The 26466-nt window shown below is 37.1% G+C and overlaps 1 long non-coding RNA gene across 1 annotated transcript; it reads right to left on the bottom strand.

Moving 5' to 3' along the window:
- Window positions 1–870: 870 nt before the first annotated feature.
- LOC146768173 (uncharacterized) lies at window positions 871–20079 on the bottom strand. The gene is made up of 3 exons (XR_014951672.1): window positions 14756–20079; window positions 14307–14563; window positions 871–7857 (listed from the first exon to the last, which is right to left on the bottom strand). It is a non-coding gene; the product is annotated as an uncharacterized LOC146768173 (long non-coding RNA).
- Between the last annotated feature and the right edge of the window lie 6387 nt (window positions 20080–26466).

Genomic DNA, 26466 nt, shown 5'->3' with positions numbered 1-26466 from the left:
CCACTAGACTCCATGTGCAAGACAGTAATATCCATGAGTTTTAGACTCTTGACTAGCAATACCTTATGACACATAGCAGTTAAAGAAAAGGTTTTCTAAAAGACATGGTTGTTTTTAGGATTCTGGTTTCCCTATACTTTATTGAACCCATCTAATAGCTATTATACAAAGTAAGTGAACATACAGCTCTGCTATTATACAAAGTAAGTGAACATACAGCTCTGGAGAAATACAGTTGAAAAGCTAGTGGACTTAACTTCTCAGTATCTGAAAATATACAGCTAGAAGATGTGGAGGGAAAGAGAAAAACATAATGGTCTTTTTCTCTGTGTGAATGCCTTCAGTAAATGTTAGCTTTAGTGGAGCCACACTGTTATCTCCACATCTTCAGCTTTCATACAGTGTCTATTGGACTGATATCATAAGCCAGATATGCAGCAATGAAAGAACATGGGTCTTGAAAGCAACATCTCATTCATTTATCACATTCAATGGAAGAGGTTGTTACTGAAGATTTGTGGACTTCCAATACACATGGGAAAAAATAGAAATGACAGACTGTAATTAAAGACTGCATTAATGCATGTGCAAAAGCAGACAACATGAAAATTTGAGGAGTGAATTTAATTCTCCTATTCCCGACCATTAAAGTGTTTGGCTTTGTAATTTCAATATTTTAACACAATTTTTGTTATGTTGTGCATATCTGTAGGACCCCACTTTTTAGTTTACACCTCCTGAGGGACTGAATGCTTCAGAGTTAATGAACTTTCTCATCAGTTGGCCATTAGTTTGAACTGAAGCCAACTCATCAGGATGAAAAGCATCTTGCATCTAATGGATGTTTGGGGTTCTGTATAGAATGAGTTTGGCAGGTCTCTTTCTCTAGCTGCCACAACACAAACATGCCATAATGCTCTGCACTAATTGGCAGATTCAGTGAAGAGGCCAAATGTTGGCTGATCTATTGAGTCTGATCTACCCTTTTTGCCCCTGGAGGAAATCTTCCACCTCAGGTGTGCTGTCATGGTTTGTTAGTGTTTTTTAAACTTACCAGACTGCCTTTTTTCCAAACCCAGAGGATATCTGTCATGAAGGATGCCTGGTGATAGTTCTCATTATTACTAAAACCACACAACTATTTAAAGTTGTCATGAATATATTTTTTGCACATGGGCAAACATTTAATTAGCTCAACTGAAAAAAATGTCACCTGCTGCTATACAAAGCTTGGCAGCTACAGAAGTTTGCAAAACTCCACTTGCTTCAAAGAGAATTTATCAGTTTATGCATGTCCAAGTTTGTGTCCCAGTCTTGTATCAACAAGTATTTGTGTTTACCCAGAGCTCCCTTATATTGTAATCCTTCAGTCTTTCATTGGTACATTCCAGGATGTGTATATATATTTTATATATGTAGATATATAATATCAGTACATTCAATATTTCTTCTTGGAGGAAAAAAACCAAAATTCTGTCTCTGCACATATTAATTGGAAATTCTTGGTATGTCAGTGAATGAATAGCTAAAAAGCATATTTTTGAAAAGAATATTTTAGATTCTCATCCTTTTACTCGTTTTTTCCCCCCTCCATTAATGTCATAAAGTAACTGAAATAACCAGATGGAAAGATGCCAGACTAACAGAGACAAGAGACATCAGAGGTGCTGTTTAAGCCATGCTTACTAGCCTTTTCTGCCTTTTCCAGGGAAGATTTCAGGGAGAGACTTACCATCAGAAATCAGTCATGTTGCCAGTGAAGCACAGAGAACTTCAGATGTAGGTGCTGTCTGATGTATCTTGCTTTTGGATATCTTCCCCAAGCTGGGATACTCTATGGACAATTCTGTGGTGCACTCTGCTGGAAGGAACCTGTTCTTCTCAAGCAACTGCTATGTTTTATTAGTCAGGCAACAAAAAGAAGAGTCTGTTAGGAGCAGATTTCTGTTCGCTCCAGCTGTTTCCAGGGTATAAATCTGCAGGTGAACTGTGCCAGCTTTGAGAGCTGGGTATTTGCTTTGCTGTGTGTAGCCTTCTCCCTCTTACAAACACAGCAGTTGGCCTCCATCCTTCTCTACTGTCCTTACCCATTCTTGCTCAGTGTTTGGCTGTGCTTTGGGCATGTTATCCATGTACTCTCTCCTTTTTATCCTTTCTGCTTTTATTTCTGGTAATGCAAGAACATATTGGGTTTGTATTCATGACTTTATATTTATGCCTAAAGCACTAAATGGTAATATCTTAATCACTTTCAGCCAATACAAACTATTATTAACATTCTCATGCCGTCTTATGAGGCAGGAATATTGTTTCTCAGTCCATTACCTCATTACCTTTTTTTAAGCTATAGATCCTTTTTTCTCCCTCACAACTGATTTCAACTCAGGGCACATACCCATTACTGCTCAAAAAAATTCACAATTATTTCATATTTATTTAGTCCATTTGACAGGAAAAAGTTTGGTAGTGTACAAGGGAGAGTAGGACATAACACCATACATAATTAAAATATGTTAGAAATGTATATAAAAAGTCTAAAAATACATTCTTGTACTTGCTAAACACATAGTTCCAGCTTTAGAACAACTCCCTAATACTAACCATTAAATATTACTTTAAAATACTTTTAAATTATTGCTTTATTTTTAATGGAATTATAGCATAACCTGAATTGAAAGGAACCCAAAAGGATCACCAAGTTCAGCTCCTGTCCCTGCACAGGACATCCCCAGAATCACACCAGGTACCTGACAGTGTTGTCCAAGCACTACTTGGATTCTGTCAGGTTGGTGCTGTGACCACTTCCCTGGGGAGCCTGTTCCAGTGCTCAGCCACCCTCTGGGTGAAGAATATTTTTCTGATATTCAAACTAAATCTCCCCTGATGTTTTGGCCCTAGGCTGGGATGTATCATTTATCAAATAGGCAATGAATTAAATAGAAGAGGAGACTGTAAATCTGACACGTTTATATTAAAAACTGTGTCTGCAATGAAAAAAAAAAATAAACCTTTCAAACCTAAATAATAATTGTTTTCAAATGTTAATGAGTGAAGTCAACATTCTACACTACATTTCAACCAGTGTTGTAATTCCTTCTTTTTTAAGTAATCTGTAGTACTGTACCAATTCAGATGTTTCTTTTCTTCCAAACCTGCCTGGAATGTGTCAAATCTGGGGGCAGGACTATACTGACAGACCTGTTTCAGGACCTCTTCTAGTTCCTGTACTTTTACTGTCATCAAGGTGTTCTCAACAGCATCAAAATCTTTGTCAGATTGTTCTTCATCTGCTTCATCCAAAATTGAACAAAAAGGAAGGATCAACCTACAAGACAACCTACAAAAAGTCCATAAGGTCAAAGCTCTCATTTTAGAAGCAGATGGACAGGGACTTTCACAGTTGTCATTGGCATCTGACACCTTGAGGCCTTAACATTTTTCAATAACATGGTTCCAGAGTTACAGCCACAAAGATCCCAATTTTAATCAAACACTGCTAAGAGCAGAGCATAGATCTTCAATGAAGGCACTCAGTGAATTGCATCAGACAACAGCTTTAAACACTCTAACTCTGTCCCAAAATAACTCTTTCATTGCAGAACTTATTGCAGACAATGTTGCTTCTTTGAAATATTTTTGTAAAACTTCAAGGTGATGAGTTTTTCTATTTTCAACCCTCCTCACAGGTTACCTTTTTTCCATGTACTCCGGTGAAATTTACTGAGCCATAATCCTCTATATTTTCAGTGTATGGCTTGGAAGGGGAGAGGTTTAAAAAAAAGAGAGAGAAAAAACACTTGAAAGTGAAGGAACTTTGAAGAAATGAAGATTCAAAATTTCTCAAAGGATGTGGAATCAGCTTTAGTAATAAGGTCACACATAAATCCAAGCCAATGAGAGACACTGTCATTTGCTTCCTGACTCAGGGTCAGGAGCTGCTCATCTTGTAAGAAGTATTCAAGAAGATTCTAATATGTACCATTAAGATAAGAATGTTGCCCTTTTTATTTGCATTTGTATAGATATTTTTGTTGCATTTATACAGACATTTTAAATGCTTGCTCTTGATTACCTGAAATAGAGAGGCTTAGAAATTGCATATAATAGGCAAGTATGTCTCAAACACTTTATAAGGCTATTTTTAGTTTCACATAAAGCAATCCATCTACAAAGGCAGATTTTAAATGATTAAACAGCAATCTATATAAAAATTTCCACAATTCTTCCGCAGGACTAATTCACTTTCCTTTCATATTTTTAGCATTCCATGTGTAAATGGGTGGAATATCACAGGAATGCAACAATTGTTATCTGTAATTCACATAATTAAAGTGGGCCTTGGTGACTAGTGGTTTATTTTCAGGATACTGTAGAAGATCCCAAATCCTGTATCCACAAAATGGTGCAAACTTTCCAAGTGTGATCACAAAGTGAGTTAATAATTCATATTTTACAATATTTACTGTGTAAAAGGGGTCATGCTACACTTTTCCCATTCACAAGCTCTGGACCCAGACTTTCCAACCCTTTATTTATCAAAAATGAAATATTATGCTAACCATGACCTTTTAACAACAGCCTATTCACAGTGGCCAAAGGTTTTTATTGCTGACCTATTAACCTATTATAAAACAATAATTTCCCTGGGTTGCCTTTTTTTTTAAGGAGAAGCAAAATAAAACCACAAAGATTAAAAGAATAAGGATTAAAACTCCCTGAAACATTCACCAAACACAGAATTTCTTCTTGTTTCCTCTGCCAGAACACATCAAGCAAATACTATAATTTATAGCTTACCCCCCTTATAAATCATGAATCCACACAGAAAAAAAAAAAATCTATTCTGTACATACCTCTCTTCTAGTAATTTTAAGTTTTCCCATGTCCATTAGGCCCTTACAACCTAATCTTGCTCTGCCAATTGCTCCCATGGTGAGATCATTAAGTAAATTATTTAAAGATCAAACAGCCTGCAGTGACAATGGAGTTCCATGTAAGGTAAATGCTTCAAAGCCCCCCCTCCCCTTCTCAAATTATAGCTCTACAGGCTATTCATCACCTCTGGATGGGGCATGCCCCACCATTACTTGGCTTTTTGCTGCAGGCTAAGGTAGCACCACTAATTGGCCTTTGTAACAAAACTGACCTGTGGACAGGATAAAACTTGTTTGGAGCTTTAGAGACAACAATTATTCAAGGTTAAAAACACATCAATGCCAGAGCTACGTCACTATAATAAGGGTGAATGAATTTCTTCCTCTTGGGTCTTAATGTGAAAGAATGCGTTCATGTTGTGCCCATGCCAAACAAAAGCTCCTTCAGGTAGTTGAACTGGTCCACTTTTCTTTCTTTCCCCCACCCCTTCTTTTTTAGCTCAAGGACAAGTAGGTCTATCATTTTCTTTATTTCTTCAGAGCCCCTCACAGTGAGGGCCCTTTGATCTCTGAGAATAATGGTAGATGGAACAATTTAACTGCTTCATACAGGTGCAGGAGTTTATTTGACAGGTTGTGCCTTTTATTTCTAGCACATTAGCTGCATGCATACAAATGGGCTCTTGGCAGACTCAAGCAGGTAGCTCAGAATTTTAAATTTTTTTTTTTTAAAGAAGCCTCAACAAAGCCTGACCACACCTGCAATGATGGCACAATTTGAAATGCTGCATAAATTAAAGACAGGTAAGGCCAATAGCTTCCCTGCTGTGAATGAATTTTTACAACCAGTGAAAACAGCAGGTAGGAGGAAAAGCAGCACACATCAAGTAAACAACAAGGGATCCTGTCACTTGTCTCTCAAATTAAAGAGATACTGTTTGATCTGAGTTATTTTAAAATAAATAACACTACTAGACAAGATTTTATGTTGTATTGCCTATATCAGGATAGAATGCAGGCTAGAAGAAAAGTGAGGGAAAACATTTTGAAATGCATTTACTCAGACCAGCACTTTTTTTTCCCAAAGGAAGATAATTTGTATGAATTTTCTTGAATTTACAGTTACATATGATTATGACTAGTAAAGTGAAAATCTGCCCTTAGAAGCCTTGTAAAATGAGGGTTCTTCACTCTTTTTTAGGTTTTTCACTTAAAGTGTCATTGAAATGGCTTGCATAAGGGGATGCTATTCAACAGTGTACTAGCTAATAATAAGTCTGCTAAAGATTGATTCTTCAGACTGCTACCGCTTATGGAAGAAACATGCACATTTTTTGTTTATTTGTCTCCACTCTGCTGTCTTGAACTTGCTTTTTTTTTCAGTGCATTGCAGTTTTATAAAGACCATCTTGCCCTCAAAGTCATGAATTCAAGAAAAATAAGGTGTAGGAAATTGTGCCAACATAAACAATTTGTTTGGAAGTTTTATAACAAATGCAGTTATGCTAGAGGCAAGATATTTTGTACTGGTTTAGTTTATTTGACACTTGGGAGTATTTATTCTAGACTGAGAGGTTTTTTATGGCAATGTAAGCGCTTTAGCTTTAGCACTTAATATGTAACATTATAAATGTTAGTGTGACACTGTGCTTAAAATTTTAAACCTCTGAGGTTACATTGACATCACCTCTGCTGACATGGCTGTGATGGAGGTAAGAGGGGGTCAGAGCTGAAAAAAACCCTGTATAGTCCTTTCCAGTCTGAACTGGTGCATTCTTAGTGAGTATTTTGTCACTGCATCAGATTGGTGATGTGCTGCCTCATAGCTGATGTGCTCCTCTAGAACACATGGCCCATTTATCACCTGCGTGCTGTTAAACAGATTTGGTGAAAATTACACCTCAGTTTTCTGGGCAATATAATGTTCTCAGAGAGGCAACAGAAGCAAAAGATTGCACTGAGGAATAAATACTCAGGATAACTATTAGTCAGTTTAACTGTTTCATACTTGTGCGTAGTGAGTCATGTTCAAATGTAATTAAAGTATGGGGTGTTCAGGTAAACTGGTATTTTACTCCACATAAACGGCCCCTTCCAAAAGAGACCTTGAGCCACACCTAAATGCTTCAGAGGAAAAATCCTAATGTGAAGGTGGAGGTCCTAGAGTGAATTTTTTGCTGACAGGCCAGAATACTGAAATTCTGAATTGGATGGAAATCACAATTTTCTGCTGGCACGGTATAAGGCAGTGTAATTATCCTGGGAAGATTTCTGCTATTGGCACATCCCTAGAGGATTTTTGTAATCAGCTGATGGGAGAGGTAGTTTAACTACACTGTTTTGTTCATTTTTGCATATTGCAGTTCCTGGAGGGGGGGCTCACGTTGCTTCAGTGCCACAGGTCTCATGTGGATCAGTAACCACCTGCAGAATTATGTCCGCTGACAGTCTTCCAAGAAGTTCTGCTGCTCTCAAACTGGATTGCAAATAGCTGCTGTGGATGGTGCTGACACAGAGCCTGCTGGGGTCACTTCAGCAGGGAAGATGCTGCTCTGTAGCAGGGCAGAAGGAAAGTGTCCTGCCCTGCAGAGCTTCCACATCACTGTGGGAAATGCTGCCCAAAGCCTGTAAGGCAAAGGCTCCCCCAGGCCAGACCACAGGCTCTGCCGAGGGTCTCCCCATGAGATCAGCATCTGCAAGCAAACTCAATTCCATCTTAAATTCTTTCTTCTCCACCTTGCACCAGATGTCCTAGGATGCTGACAAACAGGTGCTCCCTCTCCTGTAGAAAAAAACAAACTCCTTCTTTGTTTGTTTGCCTGTTAATTAAAAAGCAAATTCTCATTTGGAAAAAGGCAAACATCAGGATGTGGGAAAGACTGGCTCAGACACAGCAATGAGTCCTGTCAGCAGTCTGCTGCTCTAGCTCCCATACCCAGAGTCCAAGAATAAATGTGAGGTGTCCCAGCTGCCAAAAGAGTTTCTGAAAAAAAAAAGAAAATGTGAAATGCATTAATGATCAGATATTTCGAATACCTGATGAGAAGAAAACCGAAGACTTATCCTGTTCTTTCTGTTTTGCCTTTTCTATTTTAACACTGGAAATAAAATATGTTGCAGCAGATTGTATTTCTGCTAAAGCTATAACAGGCTTATGACAGTATTAAAACAGTGTAGCAAACATAGAAATTAGTGTAAGAGTCTTTTAGCATGCTTTATTACTCTTATTTAACAAAAAGTATAATAGCTTTGTAACACCTAAATGTACCTAAGTAGGGACTTTTTCCCAAGAATTTTAATTTGGATTTGGTAACGGATCAATCAAACTTCATTGCCAAGGATTTTTAATATACAAATCTCAAAGAATTACAGAGTAGCTGTTACCTAGTATTCATTAGATTAGAAACCGAGCTACAAAAACACAACTTCCAGAAGTTCATATGTGATAATATACCAGTTGATACATATCAGTTGATATGATGGACCAGTTAAAAAAGGGCAATGATAAATTCTATCTCAATGCTTCTTTTTTTTCAAGGAAGACTCTAGTATTAAATCAGTGGAGGTCCAGTGGTGGAGATCAGAGATGACATCAGAATTTTTTTGTTTGTTTGTTTGCTTATTACTGGGTTTCTTTGCAAAGGATTTGAAAAGAAAAAAATATTTCTGCTTCAATGGAGAATATTTGCCCCTTCAGTGGATGACTGATCTACAGTGTGACTTCATATGTTTTTTGTCACTGTGCATCTGAAATGGCATTCTTTCTCACTATGGCATTGACCATCCATGATTTGTTCTTATGGGCCCAATGTTCAGTCCTTAGGCTGGCTGTGAAAACCATCTGCTGTGAATCACTCTGAAATCACCCTAAGTGATTTCAGCTGGGCTGCTGTTCTTACTGCAGTGATGCATGCAGAGAAGCTAATGTATTTCCAGGCAGAAGTACATTAGGAAATATGGAGAGTAAGGAACTGCACAATCATCTCCAAATAGTTCAACAGCACAATCACATTAGGGTCATGCTATAGCTACTGTGGTCCTCAAAAATACGACACAGCTGTTAACTGTACCAACTTAATCTGTAATTTTTTCGCCTCATCCCAGTGTGGATCCCAGCTGGGGATAAAGCACTTTGTTGCTCTTTTGGGGAGGCCTACTTTCAAGACAAGAAATAATTGGTCAACAGGTCTTTTTCACTCTGAATTCTGCATCTCTGCCACTTGATTCACTACAGATAACTCAGAAAGTATCTCCAATATACAGGTTTTTAGTTTCCCAACTGGAGATTAAAAAGTTTTCTTTATTCCATACCTTTCAGAAATCTGGGTTTATTATCCTTTTAAGAAAAAATATTTAAATGAGACCTGAAATTTATACTGTCTGTAGGAATTAAATTCTGTAATCTTTGCTTTCTACATGCAATTGAGCATGTAACCATCTGAACCCATAGTAAACAAAGCTGTATTTGAAGTCACAGAGAAAGAAGCACAGAAAACTGTTACTTCTCAAGTGAGCAATGGAGAATTGTCATGACTTGCCCATCATAAGACTCTGCTCCAAACTGAGGTGAATTTCAGGGATGAAAAACCACAACTGGATATGGCATGAATGCTTCCTCTCAAGCAATTAGTAAAACAGCAAAGACTTTGGCTTGCTAAAATCTGTATAGCCAAATGACAAAGAATTATTAAGGCTGTTATTATTTAACTTTCAATACATATCAACCATCAATTATATACTCTATTTAGTTACGATATCTAAAGATGACAGGTTAGCATATACAGTGTTTCTTTCAAGCTACTATTTTGCCATCAAATATTAATATAATAATTATGTATTGGTCTAGATTAACTACATTTAGATTATTAAACAGCACCAAAACAAGATTTTTTCTTACCTACACAGAATAACAGAGATTTCTTGACTTTGCAGCTCAAGTGTCTACTGAACTAAAAGTTGCTCAAAATTAAAGTGTAATCAGTTGACCTTTTCCTAGCCCATAGCACGTGCAGTCACATCACAAACAAAACTTCATAAAACTGAATACTGCTGACTGAAGTAATGTTAATTTTTTTCTCCTAACAGAGATATAATAAAAACCTTTTCCTATTCCTAAATAGACCTATAGCCTTATACTTGAAAAAGTTTATAAAGTTCTGATATTTTGCACATCACTGTGAAAAACAATGCCTCTCAACTGCTTTAAAAATAACTGAGGATATGACAGGTTCTTTCAATGGTCCAGGTAAAAGGTACCAAACATGCTCACTCCTGAAGTTTCTAATTAATGCTGAAATGCTTTTTCTCTTGAACAGAGGTTTTTAAAATTAATTTGAAGTCAATTAATATAATTATAATCTTTCCCATAAATTTAAGGGCTTCAAATCTAAATTCTAAGTCTGCAATTTTCCAGGTGTTTAACTCTTGCACATATTCAGCCACTTCACAGGACTTTGCTCGTTTCGTTTCTCAGTTTTTGTTCTTACCTCTCCTGTTTTTTTTGATGTGCCAAATAGGTTGAATGACTATTTTCCCCATTTGTTTTTTTCCTATTTCACAAGCTCCTTCCAAGGGGTTTTCATCTTAGATTAGCTGTTTTGTCAATCTGCTCCTGAAATTTGTCTAATTTCAGCAGATTTTGTCTTGCTGAGCAAGCTGCTCATTCTGGTAGTAGAGGAACACATTCCTAATGGATGTAAATTCTGCTATTTTGTGTCCTCAAATGTGCTTTTTGCTTGTTCTAGCTACACCTGAATCTTCTTGAACCTTCTTGGGCTCTTAAGTGATCTTCAAAATTCCCTGGTGAGGCTGCAACTGACCATGAGGACGGGATGTAGGAATGCCTACACTACTAACTGGTGAAGTACATGGAGGGAAGGAGTTTGATTTGCCAGAAGCACTTTGAATCTAGGATCTTGTGACTTCTCATAGTTTTACTGGCAATGATGTTTGCTTTGGCCACTGGTCCCAAGCATGCTCTGTGCCTGTGTACAGTGCTTGCTGCTGGAGGACACTGGCTCTGCCTCTCAGGGAGGTTCTTCTGCATGGTGCCCATGTGTGAGACTTCAACCCCACTTCCGCCAAGAGAGAAATCTTTAGTGGCACATTCAAACACGTATCACCAGATTCCTGTAGATACAAAGCAAATTTCCAGCAAAGAGATCCTCCACCAGCTCACTGTGACTAGAACTTCCAGGAAAAAAAAGGTGCTTAATTGTAGGATTTTCAGTCCATGTGAAACTTGTCTTTGACAGCATAAAGAAAATTACAATGGGATAGGATATCACTGTCTGCGCAGTTTAGGATATAGGAACTTTAGCAGTTGTTTAGGAACTTCTCTAGCAGTTGTTTGCAAAGAACTGGCTGGCCACAGAGCTCTTTCTGCTTTCACTTCGGGTGACCACCTGCACTAAAGAGCACTATAACCCTGACGTCCACCCTAAATGTAAAACCAAAACCAAAAAAAGCCAACAGAAAAAAATAAGTGGACTGGTTAGCTTTGTCAAGGTAGTATCACTTTATTAGAACTTTTAAACAAATTTTGGTCCTTAGTTTTTCACTGCAAATTAAGATCACTTTAAGGTTATTATTTGAGCCAGAATATTTTTGGCATCTCCACAAAGAAAGCATTGTATATTTTTAAAACATTTATATTCTTATTTTGCTATTTTGACATAGGTTGGTTTGAGTAGCACTGATCATTTGTTGTGGTGAGCACTATTATAGGACTAACATCTTATATTGCTAGCTGTTTTTTTAATAAAAACAATTCTATATTATTTACCTGTTCTATAGGTTTATGTAAGTAGCCTATAACAATAAATAGGAGGTGCATTTGCCTGAAATAAGGATTTATCTCTTCTTGGCTTATGAATACAATGAAGCATTATCACTTTCACCCTGTGGACAGAACCACAGCACTGCATAATGCAACTTCAGTCCATTTTGAGATGACTGCAAATTGTCGTAATTTTTTGTTAGAGTAATGATCAAATATTGATATTTCTTCAGTTCATACAAATGGATAAAACCTTTTTACATGCTACTTAGTCAATATATTCTGATGTTCACATTAGGGATTTGGAAATCAATGTAGTTTTCCTGTTATTCTTTTATGATTAAATCAATTGGGGTTATTTACTCATAGCAGAAAATATGGGTGATTGCAAACCCTACAGCTTGGTGAATTGCTTTCTCACTACTGCTGCCCTGTAATGAGAAGGTACAGGTTCTCTTCAGGGATTGACTAAACTTGTTTATGTATAGAAGCCATTTGAGGTGCAAAAATTGTTTATTATTAAGGGCTAGCAATGTTTCCTGCCAAAGGGCATCTTCGTCATTTGCTGTTACATTAACATTGACAAAGCATGGTAATACTAGAGCCCAGCAGTGCTGATCATATGGGGGAAAATAGCAGATACTTGGCTATTCAGCTTAAACCAGCACACTTTGACTCCCAGGTTAGAGACACCAGTTAAAAGAAAATGGAATAATAACATGGATGCACAACAGGAATTTTGGAAATATTATTCTAGAGAATCAGAGCTATAGAAACAAAGGTTGTTCAGTAATCAGATTTATATATTAAAACTTCCCATAAAAGCAGCTGCAGCATAATCTGATATTCTAGATTGGGCAAATAGATTTTGTTCATATTTCAGAGGCAAGAACAAATATGAATTAGTGCAATAACTTTAAGTAAAGCTACAATGAATGCATTAGAATGCAAAGCTTATATTGCTGGAGTCTAAGTTCCCACGTTAATGTTATTTCTGTGGGCATCATCCATACTTTTCTTTTGGAAGAGAGTTATGTGTATGTGTAGAATGTACATACTTGTCTATTCCCTTGGTGCATTTAGAGAAAAGCACCTCTTGTTCATTAAATTATTCCAGTTCAAGACTATTTGATCAACCTAAAACCCAGTTAATTTTTGAATCCCACTATTGTTATTTGTGCAGCTCATTCCAGAACCTCAAATTTGGAAGTATTATGGTACTTACACCTGATGGAAAAATATATTTTTCATAATTTGAGGTAAAGAATACACAACCATTCATAGACAGAATCAGAATTTATCAGAATTTAGAGACCCATAGATCCCAAATCAGACTGTCTCCTGAAAAACAGTACTTTCCATACATGAAAAATGGAATGCTGGTGGGTGCATCATACTGCCTTAATTCACTAAGACTTCTGTAAGTTTAAGCAACACGAGCCTTCTCCAGGCTTCAAAAAGTAGAGGTGCTCCCTGCTTAATTTTGTACCACTCACATAATTTACTGGATATAGAATGCATATGATAAAGCAAAATTTGGGTTTTGGGGAACAAAGGAAAACATAGGATTTTTAAACCAACGTGACTGCAATGCCTTAACCAAAATTATTTCTATGGATGAGTTTTAAACTTCTAAAATTTGGGTCTGTGATTCAGTTTTATTGACATAACTCCTAATTATGTCAATAAAACTAAATGCATATACAATAAGTCAGGTGCCAATTCATATTACTACACCTTAAACCACACAAACACAAAAGTGAACCACAGCAATCATGACGAGGCAGCACTGTATTAAAATTTCACTTAAAAATCAGTGGAGGTAATTTCTCTTTCTTGACACAACAATCCCATAAATTGAGCTCACTGATTGTTTAAAAAATATTAAAAAATATTTTCTCCTTTTTCCTCCTCCTTTGACCCAAACAGGCCATGATCAAATACTTCTGTGCATAGAGGTGCTGAAGCCTATCCTTTCCAAAGCATCACTAAAATGCTGTTTATTCCTGTGGGAACTGGCCATTAAAATCTCATAGTTTTGGGAAAATCACTGAAGTGTGGAAACAAAGTGAGAACAGGAAGGACAAAGAAAGCATATGGATTTTTATGCAGTTTTTATCTCTAGACTCAATAGTGCTTTAAAGAGACAGATCTCAAAATCAACACCAGCATGAACTTAGATATTGAAGAAATTACTTAAAAGTGTGAGTTTCATGGGTAAAAGATTTGAAATGGACAACAATGAGTGACTAGCAGGATGTGGTGAAGTCTGCTCCCAGGGGCTGCCAGGACCCCTGCCAGCAGCCACAGCCATAATTCAGTTTCCAAGTAGTGAAGGAATACACAGCTGTCAAAATATCAGAATGTTTAAGGAGCACTGCAACAATTTTTTAGCAATATGTGACATATGCTATACTAAGCTGATTCCTATCTCAACTTATACAACTGCAAATCTACTGTAATTCACTTGATTTCACCATTGTACCAGAAAAGCAGAAAGTTTCTCTGGAACCTTTAAAAAATTATGTCACAATTGACCACACTTCTGAAACAGCACTGCAAAATTCACACCCTTAATAAGGCATCTTTTCACTAATGCAGGTGTGTTCTTAATTTCCTGGTCTCTTTCACCTCTGTGAAATAGCTCTACATACCCTTACATCTTGCCAGCTAAAGGAGTCTTCCCCCACTGCTTGTGGCAGGGCATGCTCAGAGTCTGTGTTAGTGGTGAGCTGGAAAAGGGCTGCTTCCCTCCTTCCCCGGTACTGTCAGCATCCTCCTTCTTCACCAGCCTGAATCTGGCCAAGCATTTCAAGATAATTTCCAAACCTGGCTGTCCTTCAAGCCATCATCTTGGTACAGGTTGCCAGTGAAATGCCAGTGGCCAGCTCCTTCTGGGTAAGCAATCTTCCTAATGAAAATAGGTCTGAAGTAATTATCAAAAATAGTGTTTTGCACATAAGCAACACAGTTAAATACCTTGATGTAATCTAGTAAATTTTGGTACATTTTTTTAGGGTGTGACAGGGTTGTTGAAAAGAGTTAGGAAATATTAGTGTTCTGTGACAGCAAGCTCGATTTGCTAATAAAGACAATACCTTACCCCAAAGGTTTTTTCCAGCTGCAGCCCCTGAAGCACAAATGTTGAGCATGTATCACACAGAACTGTCAGTTACTACTGGAGCCAGAAAATTGTTGTTTCAAATGTTACAGTACAGGAAAATCGCCTCTCTGCACTTGCTGCCAAAAAAATGACAGCTTAATTTATGCCATGCTGAAGCTACATTACAGAGCCATTCAGCCTGGCAGTTAAGTACACTCCATGCTCACATCTTTCCCCTGTGCAAGTGCACTGGGGAGAAATACACAGGGACTGTAATAAGGACAATTGGCTGCAGTGTTTTCCATGTCACTGGAACTAAATACAGGTGAAACAGTATCAGCAATAAAATACATCACCTGAACCTCATATGCAAAACACCACTCAGTGTGTGGATTCAGAAATAATCAGGAAGGATGTAGGACAGAAATGTTATGCATGAAGTGGATCATAGAGAGGTTTGCTTGTGTCAGACTTCTGGGTTTTATGTTAAAGGGAGGTGCTGAGGTATTACGAATGCCTTTGAAAATTATGTCAGTATCCTTGGTTCAGACCTTCAAAACTTGGCAATGTTTACACTTTCTGAAATTAAAAATCTGACAGTATTAAAGCACGGCCTAGTGTTGATATTTGTCATCAAGGTTTTCAGAAGATATTAAAGATGCACATGACAGCATTTAAAATGAACCATCAGCCAAACAAATCCCATAAAATTATCATCCTAAATGAATCCCAAGATTGCTATGTAGTTTTTTAAGGCCAAAGCTTAATTTTGTTTGACATTGAAACAATGATCATCCATGTAATAGAATGAAAGGAAATTATCATGTCTGTTTTTCTAGTTAGTTTATTCATATTAATCACATGGTAATTATGTCCAGAAAGATTGATCTTAAACAATCTTGCAAATGAAGAATTGTAATTCATTTCATAAACTCATCAAGATCAAAACCAGTTGATCTTGATGTCAGTTAATTTATTTCCCCTCTCCTTCCTTTTCTACTCGATGTTTGTACCAATATTACTATGTACAATATTAATGCTTACCTTTAGAAGGCTTTTGCTAATAGCTAACCCATTCACAGCTGACTGGCTTCACAGCTGTTTTCTGAGGTGGAGGGCAGTAAAACAAAAGGCTTCATGAAATGAATCAAATGCACTGATTGAGATTTTCAAAGCATAAATGGTCTCTGAATCTACCCATTTTTGTTTGTGCTATGAGACCTACCCACAGTGAATAGGGCTGTATAAAGCCACTGTGGGTGGTTTGAAAAAAAATATTTCTTATTAACTTGGAAATTCTGGGTACAACAAAATAACTTCAGAATTTATCATAATGTCAGAACAATGTTTGGCTTAGAACTGGCATGGTTTCTTTGGGAGATCTTGTGTGAGCTTATGTCCACATCTATTTTAGCCTGAATGAAATATTTCCCATTCCTGTTTTCACAGAGGTTACAATTTGAGTGAACCTCAAATCAGGCAAAAAAAAAAAAAAAAAAAAATCCAAATTGAAATGAGTGAAGTGTGGATGTTGAACTAGAAATAGTCAGAAAGTCTCTCAGTCTTTATTCTGAATATTAAATCTTTACTCAGAACCAAATGCTGGGAAGTCTTTCATCCCTGTAAGAGGAAGTCTGCCATTTAGTAAGGCAAATCAAAATGGAAATAACATAATCCCATAATTTTACTTAAATTCCAACTTCAATTTAGTACATTAATACTAAATTATATTTTAGTCTTTTCTTGAAACCTCTCATGAATTTCTAAATGAAAACCTTTTTAAGCTTCTGTCATGTAAAACCCTATTCACTCCAAATCGGGCATATAGCAAGGTTTTATCTTACAGCACTTGTGCTTTTTTTTTTTATTATTTTCTCTCTCTGTGTAAAGCCCTTGAACCGAGTCACTATATTATTTGTGCCTGTTCATAGATTGACACTATCAAATCTATAATCTCTTAACACATACGGGGCATTTCACACAAGGCATTTTCTGTGTGATTAGGAATGCTGTAAATTATCCATTTTCATTTCATGAGAAATAGGTTCCTGTAGTACAAAGGTCTGTGCCAGTCCCATTCTTTGGAGAAAGAAACATGACATTCTGTTTCTTAGGAGCCATAACTCATTGCTAGTTCTACCACATAACAAGCTTGTCTTTAGCGTGTGTATCTCTACTTGCATGGACATATACAAATTGTCTTTACTTCAGTTGTGTCAGGATTTAGGATATTATTATTACACATGAAATAGGGGAGGCAATGCACTACTAGAAGAATGAGTTTCACACTCATCAATGATAAACGACCAGTTAATCAGACACTGAATGTGTTTCCTTGTAAAATTAACCAACAAAGACATAGGAAGGTGCAGGGATGCCCCAGGTTTCAGCCACATAGCCCTAGTAATTTAGTCTATTATCAGGAAGAAAGGAGCTTTACAAATATGACAGCTGTATTTTACAGCTCTTCTCCTGAGGAAACAAAAGAGCATACTGATGCTGCACCCAAAAGTCAACCTGAAACTCCTGTTTTTAGAACTCTGAGAACCCCTTTTGTCCTAGGAATCCACTGAAATCAATTGATGCTTGGTGATCAGGAAGAATCATTACATGAAATTTAGCATTGTAAGAGTGCTTTGGGTTTTCAAATTTCCAGTTAGTTAATTCTAAGTGTAGTCCAACACAGTACTATTTGGAGTGAGGTTTCCTAGACTGTTTTCTGTATGCTAAGATGCCTCAAATCATGTTTCAGTAACAGAAACCTAGGTGCATGTGAATGCCTCTCTCTTTTGTATACATTCTTATTAATATTGTGGCTGCTACTGTTTGTTCTCTTAGCTCATTGCTGTTTCCAGTAAATTATTCTTATTTCAACCTGTGATCTTTACCTTCTGTGTCTTCAATTCTCCCCCCCAGCCCACTGCAGGGGGAAGGGAAGGGAAAATGGGAGATCAAGAGAGCAGCAGTGTGGTTTGGAGAGTCTCAGTGGGATCATGAATTTGCAGAGTACCATTCCTAAACCACAACAATTGGGAAAGCCAGATTTTGCTTTCTTGCCTTGGGGTAGACTAATCCTTATGAAATATGAAGTGTTAGGATTCCGTTGCAAAGGAAATCAATGGCTGTGAACACAACTACACCTGTGTGTTGACAGCCTGACTTTTCAAACTTGGAGACATTGCCTGAATATTGCCACATTCCACAAGCAATCTTTCAACTGGAGCAGAAAATATCATGACATAAGAAAAATCCTGTTTTGATTTTCACTTTTTATTAGGAATTTCAGCCTTTCCTGTACTGTTCAAACTCAACTCATATTGTCCTGATCTCATTAAGGTATATCATTAGGAAAATAAGCTACCATTAGATGTTTGTTCTTTCAGGAGTATAACCCAGAGCCAATATCTTTGATATATACACAAAAAAATAAAATTTAAGGAAGATGGAAACTCTAGAAGGCCTTGATTTTTCATGCAAATGACTGAATGAATGCCAAAATGGAAGAAATGCATCTTCACAAGCTCATTCTGAAAATGTGTGTTGAGAGGAATGCAGTGTGCACTTTCATTATGGCATCTATTGATTTCTGTAATATCATGTAATTCTTCAAATACTTCAACCTATTTCAATTTTGCTTTAATCTTATGAAATAAGTTTTCTAGAAAGATAATATGAAAATTTCAGGAGTGCTATTACAACTAAGTGTTCCTTTTCTAATCCCAATAAAGTCTTAAACCACTTAAATCTGTTCATTAATACAAAAATCCAACAATATAGTCAGAATATCTTGTAATAAAAAAAGAGCAGATACTGTAACAATAAAAACTCCAGTAATATGTCCATGTATTATTCTTCTTATTGGCCTATGCTTAGAATCATAGAATATTTTGGGTTGGAAGGCCATCCAAAAATCATGTAGTACTGCCTCCCCTACCATAGACAAGAACATATCTTGTACTTGATTGGGTTGCTCAGAGCCCCATTTGACCTAACCTTGAATAATTCCAGGGATGGGAATACACCTCTCTATGCAACATTCCTAGTACTTCAGCACCCTCTGAATTTCTTCCTTGCAGCTAATCTAAACTTACCTTTTTCCAGTTTAAAACCATTGCCTCTTGTCCTGTCACTATCTGCCCATATGCAAAGTCATTCTTCCTTCTTTTTCTATAAGCTCACTTAAGGCACTGGAAGGTGCTGTAAATCTCCTTGGAGCTCTTCTCGTGCTATACAACCCCAGCTGTCTCAGCCTTTCCTCATAAGAAAGGTGCTCCAGCCCACTAACCATGTTTGTGCCCTAATATTTCTGAACAGCAGCAGGTCAGTATGAACATCAACAAGACACCCCATTCCTAAAACTCTACATGTGCCATTTTTTTGTCTCCAAGGGTATGAAATTAATGAACCACTGGGCCTAACTGTGGTCACACAGGTAAATGTTTACTTGATCAAGCCTGCAGACACCATAAATATGACCAGGGGGAGTTACATATTTTTATTTTTATCATAAGTTTATTAAGCCTAGAATATAATTTTTTTCAGTATTAAAATGCAAACACCCAAGTTATATTGTGCATAAATATTTGACTTGTCTAATTCAAAAAATTGCCATATGGTCAGCTGGAGTATTCCTTCTGTTTTGTCAGCCTAGAAAAATGTAGAATATAAATTCAAGCCATGGCCCTCACTTCTGACTAAGCTATCCTCTTGGTAAGGCTGCAGCAGAATGCTTTTCTTTGGCCCCAGGCACAAATTGAATAGATTGAACAGATAAGTTTTGTTGCTTAAAGCCCATGAAGCAGGTACCCAGACACCCTTCTCTGTACAAGCGACAACTTGTATTGCAGACAAGGTAATGAATGTCTGCACATGACCTTCCTTTCCTCGGTGTCCCCACCATTTGAGTGTATTTGGGACCAGTTATTTCCAGAGTATAACACCTGTCCCCCTCTTCTGTTAAGACCCCTGGTCCTATCTGGATCCTCAGAAAACACTGATGAAGACTGTGAAATTTTGGCCCATATTTTGTGGTTTGTTTCATAAACTATCTTCATTCACACAAAATTATACTTTTCTTTCTGCTGCTGGAAAAATTGTTAGGTCATCTCAAATAAATGGAAGTATAACTTAGATTCTGGGGTTTACTGTTCAATTGATACGTGGGTTTTTTCCTACAAAATTAAATATTAATTTTCTATCAAAACATTGCATTCAAGCACAGACAGTCTTTACAGCATCAAGATGATAGTTTACCTCTGACACAGGATTCCTTTTCTGACAAAATTCCATCAGTTGTTTTAATATGCTAATACTCTAACCTGTTTGAAGGCTCAGAAGAAAATAATTTGTTTACTGTCTTAACTGTATATTTCTGTGCACTAAGATGCTTTGCTTTTGTTATTTTTATCAATCATCCTTTAAAAATAGTATCTTATACTAAAACTAAGCCACAACAAAACTGTAAAATTTATTTAGCAACAAAAGTTATGCTTTTTGGGTTTTGTGATTTTTTGAAAATGCTAAACATGGGAGGCGGTGTTCCCTTAAATAACCCTCTCTGAATAGTAAGTATTGAGATTTTCTTGTCATTCGAGAATATTGGAACTCATATTTGGAAGCAACTTTTTAAAATTTTGTTTTAGACTACATCAAGGCAGATGGACAAGACAAGGAGAGCAACTAAATGAGAAATGTAAATTTTTTCCTTCAAAATTGAAGTATCCTATAATAAACAAAGAGCTAAATTTCTAGTTGCTAAGAGACCTACATCAAAACAACTACCTTTTCCTTCTAAATAAGGACTCAGCATAGACTATGATTTAACTCTTTCTGGTCTCCAGTTTTCCACACCGTAACATTGAAAATGAACAAGGGAATAAAAAAATACTTTTGTGCAACTACAACAGGCATTTAATAAAACATTAGGTATGTAACTATTTTATTAGCTAATGGTTAGGATGTGATCAAAGCTGGCTTTTTTTTCCCTAGCGCAAAAAAAATGCAATGTGTCAGAGAATATTTCATTTAAGTAATAACATGAACTGTTTTCAGAATGTGACCTTTTAAAGAAACAAAAAGGAATATTTTGAGCAATATGTTTAAGTAGTGCTTGTGTTGTACTGACGAACCCTTACAGTGTTGGTGTCTTTGATCCACCATGTAAGAGAATGTGTGGCTGCAGGCCAGCAATAACAACCTCAGAAACCTTTAAAGAGTCAGCAGCTTTTCCTTTTTTTCCCCCTCCCCCTCTTTTTATGTCAAGGAAATCAAACATGCAGCTAAAGGGCATCATAAATATATCTGATCACTGTTCAGGGGGTTTCCAAAATGAGCCACTAGAGAGACTATCTTTATTGCAAGGCCAATCCCAGTTTTAATCAAAGCAAATGTGCTTTAAAACCTAGTTGATTAAACTGGAGTAAATGTCAAAATAAAGACTGGAGAACAGTATTTACACAGAAGACATGTCTGTCTCATTTATGCAGTGCCAAGGACACATTTCTGCACTGTTCCAAAAGCGGTCCTATTCATCAAGAAGTTTGTCCAGTGCCCTCTTCTGGACTCTGGGAAATTATGAAGATGAGGCACTGTACTTTTAGTTAGCTTTTTAGCTGCTTCTGTGTCTCCAGAGGTACTTTGCATGTCTGTCTCACTCAGCATTCAGTGAGCCTCCCTCCCTCTCTGCCTTAAGCACAGGACTGTGAACTATAGCTACTTTTCCCTTTTTGGGTCTTTAAGCAGTTCTGCCTGTGAAGCCAAGCTTCTTCACCCAGAATCAGCACGTGTGGTGTAAGTATTCCTCCAACTGACCTTGTCTCGCTGCAGGTCTAGTGGAAGAGAAAAATGCCAACTCTCAGTTTGATTTAACTTCAGCTCTGCAGACAACATGCCATCTAGACGATAATTTCTGACACTAGAAGAGGTGAAAATCGACACCTGCTTCCAGATTCTTGCTGACTGCTGAGATGTTTGAGACATTTTGCCAACAGAGAATAGAATATCAAAAGACAGAAGATCTAGATCAGCAGCCTGTGGGAAATTTGATTGTTACTACTCTGAACCACTTTAATGGTAGAGACACCACGAGTGTTGTACTTTACCTATAATGAACAAATAGGGTATAAAAATTATAGGCAAAGGAAACTTACCTAGTAAGAAAAGTCAAAATATCCTGAACAATTGAGTGGTAGCCAGTAAAAAGCTGAAAAACAGCAGAGGAGTCAAATATATAGCAGCCCTCCTTGCCTTTGTTTCTTCCAGTTGCTTTATGCACCTACAACTTTTTAGGAGCTATGTGGTTATCCAGCTTCTCCTCCTGTGCAGTTTGATTATCACAGAACCCGAGAACAGTTTGAGTTGGAAAGGTCCTCCAAGGATCATCTAATCCAGCACTCCTGCAATGAGCAGGGACATCTTCAACTAGATCAGGTTGCTCAGAGCCCCATCCAAGCTGACAGTGAATGTTTTCAGGGATGTGGCATCCACCTCTACTCTGGGCAATCTGTTCCAGTGTTCTACCACCCTCATCATAAAATAAATTATTCTAATCTAATTTAAATTTGTACTCTTTGTTTAAAATCATTACTCCTTGTGCTATTGCACAGTCTGTACTAAAATCTGTCCCTTGTTTACTTTGATTCACTTAGAGATAAGGTCTATTCATCACTCTGACCTATTGGGTGAACCTTCACTGGGAAATATGTGACATTTGAGCTCCTCACCCTTATCTGAAACTCCAGTCCCTTGAGAAATATGAATTACCTCCAAATTCTGTCCAGCCTTAGGACCATTTCAGTCATTGTAATCACAACACTAATGAGTATGCACAAACCTTCAATATCATCAAATGGATTACACGGACCCTCTATTTTCCACCTTTCTCCTATTACTCACGTAAATCCATCTTTCATTCCTATTTTGTGATTTTCCTAGGTGATTGCATGCAAAAATTTCATGGAATGTGCTTTTGTCATATTTTTTTATGAAATTTACTGCTGTGGGCTAAGTAATCATTCCCTCCAAATACTGTTGCTATGCTTGTGTTCAATAATTTCAGTAAGTCAAAGACATCAAACCAGTGCAGAGCATTGTAAAGTTAGTTCAGATATATGCTACAATAAATGTTAGTAGACTTAGCTCAGTGATTTAAAAATACTTGTTATGAGAAGGGAGAAGGTAGCAGAGAGAGCCCTGAAAGGCCAGCTACTGAGTCAGGTGCATGGCATAACTTTCAAACACCCTAAATATTTTGATAGGGAAGTTTGGTGAACAAAGGAAAAGGGGCAAAGGTTTGCTTTTGGTTGTTGGCAGTTCTATTTCAAAAGCATTTCAAGAAATATTGAACGTGAATGATTCGGCATGGAATATAGAACTGCAAGCATGAGTTAGCCAAATCAGAGACACCTAAGATTAATATTTTTTTTCCTCACCAGCCAGCATGAGACAGCTTATTCTTTTGTTTTGATATTATCACCATGTAAACTATCTGACAGGTACATATGGAGGTAGTCTAGTTCTTGAAATCTCAATATTAGTTTCTGAATTAACTTGTTAATAAACTGGAGGCTATTCAGCATTAAACATGGCCTCTGAGAGACAGCAATGTATATTTGGGAACAATATTTACTAGTATTAGCATAATGATCATCAATCACCATTTGCAGTTGTTTTAAATTAGTCTTTGTTTTCTTAGGTGGTAGTTTTTCATTCCCTGTAAAATACATTTATGTTGTTACCCTAAAAAGACAGATATAACAATTTACTTGTTTAATCTTCAGTTTACATGCACTCTTATGAAGGTGCATATCAATCTTCTACTGAAGTCATAACCTCAGTGTCATCTAAATGAAGTTTTTTGATTCAAAATTATTGTGGGAATGGAATCAAAACAAGTCACCAAATCACAAAGGGTGCTGTTACTGATTATTTAGGCCTGATTGCTTTGTAAGACATTTGCAGATGTTTCAAGTCAGCTTTGCTTTTTAAGCTGAATAAGGAAGGTTGTTCCCAGTACTGAAAGCTATGTCAAAGAAAAATGTTTAGATGTTTTTTGCTTCCTATAGTGGCTGACTGCCACTTGTGTCTGTCACATCACCATTTGGTGCCTGTCCATTGAATGAAGTGACACTTCTGAAGGTCAGTGTTGATATCTTCAAACCTAAAATAGCTGACCAGTGTCTACAACCTGTTAAATCAGTAGAGGCTGAACTGCTTCAAAAAATTGTCTCAGGAGTTTCCAATGCAATAAATGGGATCAGAACCTGACCCTCCTCATGACAGGTGATGGAAGAATTATAGAACATCTTCAACCTCTTTTCCTTCTCCCTCAAACCAGACAGATACTTATGGAAATATTAATATGGAAAATATTTACTGTAATAAAATGTCTTCTAGAAAAACAGTAGATACTTAATATTTATTCTGCCCTGAGACAGTGAGGAAATTTATGCATAACTTACAAGTTCCATCTTTATGAACCTTTCATGTAACTATAACCATGAATGTTAAGAATTTCTGACAGGATCTGTGTCGCCTCTCACATATGTTAACCAGAGGCAGACAGAGGACAAGAGAAAAAGTTGTTAGTGTGGGATAAGTGCCTTGGAAAACAACAAACATGACAAAAGACTGAGTAAGTCATGGTTCAGAGATAGCTGTGGATATTAACTGATATGAGATTTAACATGTCATACCTGGCCTTGGGATTGAGAGCAGAGCTGGTCTGTCAGCTGGAAGTGATGCCTTAAGTTTTAGCTTTCATATTTTCCAGATTCTGTACTAACAGTGTTAGTACATAACTCTGAACTTCATATAAAGTGTTGGCAAATTATCTTCAGAGTTTAGTTAGACAAGTCCTTTTCCAGCCCAAGAACCAAGGACATCATTGCAGCTTCAGGCCCAAAAAGTGTAAACAACATTTTTTTGAGGAAAGCAATGTGAGAGGATGGGACTTCATAACCTGAAGCTGTAAGTGGATAATTAACCCCAATATGTAAATGGACCAAAACCTATAAAAGTGTGAAAATTCATGACCCATGTCCATCTTGGGTGTAGCCACAGCTGGGCTCTTGTGCTGCCCAAGGTGTATCCTTTGAAGGCCTTTTTGATAAATACCTGCTTTATTCCTTTAACACTGTTTAGCCTCTGTTCCATGTAGCCTCTCTAGGCATCAATGAGAGCAACAACGTAAAGCAGGAAAACAGAAGAAAAAGGACTTTAAATAGAGCTCTTTAAAGTGAGAGTGGTCTCTTGGCTCTCCAGGCCAAGGGGTCTAAACTAAGGAAGGAGTGCCCTGGGCATGAAAAGAGAACCTGAAGTTAGGGAGGAGATGATACCGTGGGGATCAAAAGGATTCAGGACAAAAAAAGGGTGGGAAAGTCAGAGCACTTCTATAGTGGAGAGGAAATGAAACCAAATGTTTTTATGCGCAAGTGTTTTTTGCTACTTTTGTATGGACCTGTAAATAGCTCTCTTTGCATATGAACAGTGGGAATGTGTTTAAAATGTTGGTTTAGAATGCTTGCCTTCTTTGTTGTGAACAAACTGAAGGACTCAGGAAAAAACAATCCTAGTGAGAAGGTAGGAAACTATAGAGAAGATTGGGAAAAAGGATTGATGTGAACAATTTTTTGTGGAAGAAATGGGACTGGAACACCTCCTATGCCTTCTGGGCAGGAGGGCTTAAATGGAGTGACTAACCCTGCAATGAGCCAAGGAAGCATAACTGGAGTGTTGTCAGGCCAAATAAACCCAGAATAATCCGTCCTGATATAATTTTCTAAAACAAGGGGATGTTCTGAAGACTGCTGCAGTCCATTGAAGAAAGTAATTTTTTTTTGGAAATAGAACCTCTTGCTTTCCATTCACTTTTGAGGAACTGTCAGCTGAAGCAAATTCTCTTCTGGGAATACTGGGTTGCAATCCTGTGCAGCCATGGGTGGAGAATAAAGGGCAGGATGGACCTTATTTCTAAATAAGCACATTCATGCAAACTGTATAGGAGTCTGTTCATACAGACCAAAGTCAATACTGTTTATAATTGAGCTAATGATATATTAACTTTCTTTTATTATAGTCACAAGCCTAATTGCTTGGTATAAGATATGAGCTTCAGTACTCCATATGTTAAGTATGCCAAATATTCAGAGAAGTGGTACACAGAAAACTTTACAAGATTACGTTGGGTTTTTTGCTTTATTTTATTTCCAGTTTTTGTTCTGTGTTTTTTAACGCACATTTTGACATTGTCACAGTGCTTCAGATACATGACCCATTCAATGGTGTGGTTCAGTGTTAGTCTAATCAAAACATGTTAGTCACATGAATATTTGTGAAATGCACAGATGACAGCTTCACTGTATGCATCCGGGATGAACCATCTCTTCAAATGAATGACATCAATGTAATCTCTCTGAATTCAGCAAACTATAAGTCATGTCAGCTATGTTCTACCAACTTTACAAGACTGTAGGACCCTAATCAATCTCACAGTCATGTTTTTAATCCAAAATGTTTAACCTTGCCCATTTACAATGTCATGCCTTGAAACTCGCATAGCAAACCAGACTCATTTCCTTTCTTAGAAATTGTCATTAATAATTTCTGTACTTGCTGACTCATAAACAATATGATTGTCAGGAAAGTGCACCTATTTTCTGAAAATTATGTTTTTATGAAGAATATGATTTTGGGAATTATTTTAAACTGACTGA

The sequence above is a fragment of the Lonchura striata genome, chromosome 2, assembly GCF_050655825.1.
Source record: "Lonchura striata isolate lonStrDom1 chromosome 2, ASM5065582v1, whole genome shotgun sequence".
NCBI lineage: Eukaryota > Metazoa > Chordata > Aves > Passeriformes > Estrildidae > Lonchura > Lonchura striata.
This window is presented reverse-complemented; position numbering and strand designations above follow the sequence as displayed.